General features: G+C 33.8%; 1 protein-coding gene across 1 annotated transcript in view; it reads right to left on the bottom strand.

Moving 5' to 3' along the window:
- LOC108367260 (uncharacterized) overlaps nt 1-6,532 on the bottom strand; it is a 17,939-nt gene that overhangs the window by 9,510 nt on the left and 1,897 nt on the right. The gene's annotated exons all lie outside the window — the stretch shown is intronic.

Below are 6,532 nucleotides of genomic sequence, written 5' to 3'. Positions count from 1 at the left end.
CCACAATAACATTGACGAAGAATTTTTTTGTTCTAATTTTATTACTAAGGCGTCTAATAAATGCATGGCTTTTAGTTCTAAAAGAAAAAGTCAGTAAAGACAAGTCTGTTTTGTATAATTTCTGATTTTAATTGCTCACCTTCTTTTGCACCAGAGCAACTGCCAAAAACTTCCAGCGGTAAAAAGTTACGAATTGGCACAGCAGAAATGTAAAATTTTCTCGCCATAATAAAAAGTTTTTTCAACATGGAACTTTTCTACTAATTGACATGAAATTACTATCTCAACGCTCGGAGCGCTGCCACTGAGGGCCTTTGCCAACTGATTAAAAAGAGAAAATTTGGAAAGACCAAATAAAAGTTTTGAGATTTCTCGTTGTGAATACGAATGCCATAGTTTGTACCTAGCTCGTGGGACTACGCAAAATTTTGACAGCTTGTAAATATGTAGGCGGTAATAAAGAGTCAAAATCAAAATGGAGAAAAGAACAAAAAGCGTACGTCAGTTGTCAGTTATAAAATAAATCCAATTTATTTGCGAATATCTGTTTATTCTATTTATTGAAAGGCAACCACGCGGAAAAGCTTGTGTTAATTATATTGATAAATTCAAGTAACATAAAGTCTACAAAAGAATACATTGCTTGTATTACCATCAATACGCCATGTAAAATTTTAGCAACACACTAAAATAAAGCTTTCGCACGAGCGTTTGTTTGGTTTTTCAACACCATTTATAATTTTCTTTTAATAAAATCACGATTTGTCAAATGCTTAAATTTATTTATCTAATAGCTGTACCCTGCCACGCTTTGCTGTGGCATATTTCTGTTATATGGACGATAAATTATTAACGAAACAAGGCATACGTTTCATATGTGTTTGGTTATGTAATAAGTACTCGTGTGCACACAATATTTGTTATTTTTCCATTCTCAGCATAGATATCAAGGATATCTGGTTTGCCGGTACACGCAACATCTGAGAAGCAATCCGCATCTAAATCTAAACCATACTTTTCAAAAGTTCGACCTGGAGAATTATTGATTGTGATTCCGAATGTCAATCGAATTGGGAATTGCAATCTTTTAAATTGAATCATCATATTGAATGGAATCATGGAAATTCTTCACCTTTGAAAGGACACGTTAAAATCTTTGCTTACATTACGTTCTTCATCAATTTCTTAACTGCGAGTCGCATTCCGTTGCAGAGTTTTCGCTGATTAATATTCCGCAACATGATAACTGTCAAACCTATTTTTAATTTCAGTATGTGAGGTCTCCCTGGAAGATTAATCGAGTTCAAAAATTTCGTTGGATGGTCTTTTTCCACAACGGTGTTTATCGACGTATATGCTATTTCCTCACGTTGAATGCTGGATTGAATAACATTAGTGGTATTCACCACAGTGAGCAAGTGGTCTGGCAGTCTAGTAAAAGAGCTGATCAGCTCAAGCAACGACTGTTGTCAATACCACTATTATTTAGTTGATAGGCCTCCTTATTCTTCGCAGCAAGAATAGCCCGTTCACTGAGCCAATCGTGATTCCTAAAATTAATTTTCTTAATAAAGAAACATTCTTTCGATCAGTTCTCCTTTCGATGTTTCTAATTTACAAAAATTATCAGGCCATAAAATTCGTCTTAATCTCTCATTGACTGGCAGCTTTGCGTTCCCAATGTCCAGTTATTGTCGCGCGAATACTTCAGCTGCAGTGTATGTATGTTCGTCTTGTCGCAATGTTGACTATTTCAGGCAAGCATTTATCTCTCGTGTTAATCGAGAAACTACAGACAATGTTTTCGTAAAATCTCCTGCGAGCAATATCCCGAATGGTTGAACGTTTCCACGCAAATCCCGCAACAATGGATCAAAAGCCTCAAACGATTTTTTATGTGCCATTGTGCACTCATCCCAAACAATGAATTTAAAGTTTTGTAAAACTTTTTACATACCGGATGCTCTGGAAATATTGCACGTGGGAGTTTCGATGATTTATATTTCAATGGCAGCTAAAGAGCTAAATTGGCAATGCTTCCACCTGGTATTTAATAATGTCGCAGCAATTCCAGACGAAGCGATAGCTAAGGTAATGTAATTTTTTGATCGAACCGTTGCCAGAATCCATCTGATAAGGAATATTTTCCTAGTTCCTCATGGCGCATCCAAGAAAATGGTCCCCCAACTCCGTCATTTATCATTTGCATATTCTTCTTCTACTTTGGCTTTGTAACCGCCTAAGCCATTTTGGCCGAGCTCCACAAAGAACGCCAGTCATTTCTCTCTGTGCCAACTTGGTCTCTCCATTGCAATGGGTGCTTCCTATTCGTCTGCTACCACCATCAGCTTGCGAGTTGAATTCTTTTACACCTGGAACTTCGGTTCCTATTGAACGACATGTCTAAGCGAGCGGAGCCGCTCTATATTCATTCGCTGCACTATGTACATTTAGTTGTAAAGCTCATACAGCTCATCGTTCCATCGTCTACGGCAATCCCCGTCGCCCATGCGTAGAAGCCTGTATATCTTCCGTAAGATCTTTTTCTCGAGTACTCCAAGAGCTGCCTCATAAAATGTTGTCATTGTCTAAGCTTCTGCCTACTCAGTCCAAAGCAGCACTTGTTGGCAAGAGTAATTCTGCGTGGGTTTTCCATGCTGATATTTTTATCGGTGATAGTGCTGGTTCCCTAGTAAATGAAATTCTCCACTTTCCCGAAGCCCCGAAGACTGTCAACAGTGACGTGGGTTCCAAGGCGCGAACGCGGTGACTGGAGATACTTCGTCTTGTCCTCGTTTACCACCAGGCGCATTCGCTTTGCTTCCTTATCCAGCTTGGAAAAGGCAGAAGAGTCTTCGCGATTTTTGTTACCGTTGATGTCGATGTCATCGGCACACGCCAGAAACTACACGCCCTTGTAAAAAAATGTTCCTACGTGGTTCCGTGCTGCAGCTCTTATTATCTTAACATTTGCATCATGCGATCGTAAATGCTCTTCTGCTTTCGCTTTAATTTGGGAATCCTTGATCGGGAATAGAAGTTCACAATAGTAATGATAACCATAATCATACTTAATAATATCATCTCATGTTTTTCAAAATTTCTTTACTCGGAGTAGGCCTTGGCGACCCCAAACGAAATTGCTTACGATTGATTAACTTAACTGATTTATAATGCTAGGGAATGGTGTATTTTTTAAAGAGCTTTCATGCGATAGTTTTTTGGTTTCGGTACTCTTTTATCATTTTGTTATTTGTTTCAGTAGTTTTTAGCCGACTTCAAAGAAAAGGATAAGGTTATGGATTCGTCGGATTTTTTTTATGCATGTTACCGCACAAATTTGGTTTAGATCCGATCATGAAAAAATTAACGGTACTATTACACTTTTATATGAGAGTTGGAGTCGGTGTGTGGTTTGCTTAAAAATTACTTGTTTATGAATTTTTTACATTAAGTAATTTGTGTACCAGCTGTTCGTTGATAATATGATCACTTCGTTTGATAAGATGTTGTAAATTCTATATTTATTTACACTGTTCGGATTTTGGATAAAAGGAAAGATTTAAAAAAATTCCCTAGTATAGCTTTCCCAAATACTTTTCGTTTGGAACCAGTTATGTAATATTTCATTTAATTTCAATATTTTCAGTCTTTACTTTTAGATACGTGATAATCCTATAAAAAATATTTCCAAATCAAGATTTTTCAAATACCTTTCGTTTGGCACCCATATTGTTCCTCAAACATATTTTCGATTGTAAGTCTTCTTAAAACATTTTAAGTGCAATAATAACAACACCGGCAAAAAAAGGGGTGTGTGTTTTTAACAAGACCCAACTACCAACATGTATTTCGACCCGCAAAATCCGACTCTGAGATCCATTTGACTCGTACACCCTCAAAATTTCTAGTAAATTGCAAAAAAAATGGCGAAAAATTCTCCATTCGCCATTTCTTTATAGAGTAGAATAAACATGTTTAGAGAAATTGATTTTGTATATTCTTGTTTTATGTTTTTTTTATTAATAGTCACTTTCAAAAGGACCTGGTATTTACATTATTATTTGTGATGTATACGTTCCTCAATCACATGGTTTTTGAAATACAATTAAAAAAATGTTTTACTTTAAAATTTGTCTGATTTAATAAATATCGCTAGCGTAGAGTGCAAAGTTGCTAAGTCCCAATTTAAAAATTGTACAGGAGAGGAAAAAACCTCGTATAGCTATTTTCTTCAAGTATTTCGCAAAACTTTGAATACAACATTTTGCCTGTTTAAAGAAAGGAAAAACTCCATACGAATCGGAGGGATTCGATATTTATTAAAAGATTTCGAACTTTTTTGGCCTTAGCAAATTTTCCTTTCATTGAATATAAACGAGAAAACATAAAACAAGGACCCTTACCCTTTTCGAAACGATGCAAATTTAATTTATTTATTTGGCCTCCTATATCAAAATATGATTTTTGATTAAAAGTAAATTTAGCAACTTTTCATTCTAAGCTAGCGATATATGTATGAGTTTTACAATCAGTTTATCGTAAATTTTAAATAGTTTTATTTAATGGTATGTTTAAATGCTTTCGGATATTGAATTTTTACTCATATTCATAAAATGTATGACTCAATTTGAATCCCGGGATAAATCCCGGAATCCCGGGATTACCTAAAAAAATATCCCGAAATCCCGGGATCCCAATTTTCCTGATATTTTGGCATCCCTAATTTGTACATAGCCATAAATAAATAATAATAAATCAAACATATTTGACAAGGGACAAATTTTTCGTTGGTATATTTATTTTATCGCTTTATATTGAAAATACATTGGTGCAACATACTAAGCTTTCGAGTTAAAATTTTCAAAAAGGTGGAAACTCTCCTCAAAAATATTCCCAACAGTCATCTATCTTAAACTTCCTTAATTTAATACCTATATTTTAATAAGTCATAATTTAGTTCAATTTTCAAACAGGTGGCAACCCTCCTCAAATATATTTTCGGCCGTAAACCTTAATATTGAAATACTTCATTTANGCATTGCAATATTTAATTTATTCTATCAATTTAACTGACTTAAAATATTTCCAACTATCATCTTTCTATTGTAATATGTCATTTATTTTATCAATTCAATTGAGTTAGATTTTCAACCAGGTAGTAATTCTTCTCAAACATATTTTCTGCTTTAAGCCTTCTTAAAACTCTTTAGTTTCGACACCCACATGGCAATATTTCATTTATTTTGTCAATTTAATTGAGTTAAAATTTTCAAATAGGTGGCAACCCTCCTAAAAAATATTTCCAACAATTATCTTTCTGGAACCTATTTAATTTGATACACACATTGCAATATTTCATTTATTTTATCAATTTAGCCTAGTTGAAATTTTTAAATAGGTGGCACCGCTCCTCAAAAATATTTCCAAGAGCAATCTTTCTGAAACCTATTTTATTTGATACCCACATGGCAATCTTTCATTTATTTTATCACTTTAACCGAGTTAAAATTTTCAAGTAGGTGGCGCCCTCCTCAAAAATATTTCCAACAGTTATCTTTCTGAAACCTATTTAATTTTATACCCTCATTGCAATATTGCATTTATTTATCAATTTAACTGAGTTTAAATTTTTAAATAGGTGGAAATCCTCTTCAAAAATGTCTCCAGCAGTCATATTTCCTAAAACTCTTTAATTTGACACCTATATAAGTTATTTATGTTATCAATTAAATTGAGTTACATTTACAAACAGATAACAACCCTCAAACATTTTTTCGGCTGTAAGCCTTCTTAATAATCTAAAGTTTGATACCCATTTTGAAATACTTCATTTATTTATTTTTGTAATATAAATGATCCTGCTATGATACCGAACAATACAAAAAAAATTATTCAAATCAGTTCAGCGGTTCTCGAGTTTCGATGACCGTGACAAAGGAACTCAACATTTATATATACAGATGCGTGCAACTAATTAGCACCGAAATTCAAAAAAAAATTCACCAATGTATATATCATGATTTTTACCGATATTGTAACGTTTCATTTATTTTACCAATTTAATTGAGATACATTTTCAAGCAGGTGGCAGCCCTTTTCAAATAAACTTTCTACTGTAGGACTTTTAAAAACTCTTTAGTTCGCTACCCACATTGCAATATTTCATTTGTTTAATCAATATAACTGAGTTAAAATTTTCAAATAGGTGGCAATCCTGCACAAAAGTATTTCCTAAAGTTGTCTTTCCTCAGCCCCTTTAATTTGATACCTATTTCAATTATATTGAGTTAAATTTTCAAACAGGTGGCAACCCTCCTCAGGCATATTTTCGGCTGTAAGCCTTCTTAAAAATCTAAAGTTTGATACCCACATAGNAGCACCGAAATTCAAAAAAAAATTCACCAATGTATATATCATGATTTTTACCGATATTGTAACGTTTCATTTATTTTACCAATTTAATTGAGATACATTTTCAAGCAGGTGGCAGCCCTTTTCAAATAAACTTTCTACTGTAGGACTTTTAAAA

This window comes from Rhagoletis zephyria, unplaced genomic scaffold (assembly GCF_001687245.7).
Source record: "Rhagoletis zephyria isolate East Lansing unplaced genomic scaffold, Rhagoletis_zephyria_1.1 Rzeph_scaffold_02608, whole genome shotgun sequence".
NCBI lineage: Eukaryota > Metazoa > Arthropoda > Insecta > Diptera > Tephritidae > Rhagoletis > Rhagoletis zephyria.
Note: the sequence above shows the minus strand (reverse complement) of the source record. Positions and strands in the feature narration are given on the sequence as shown.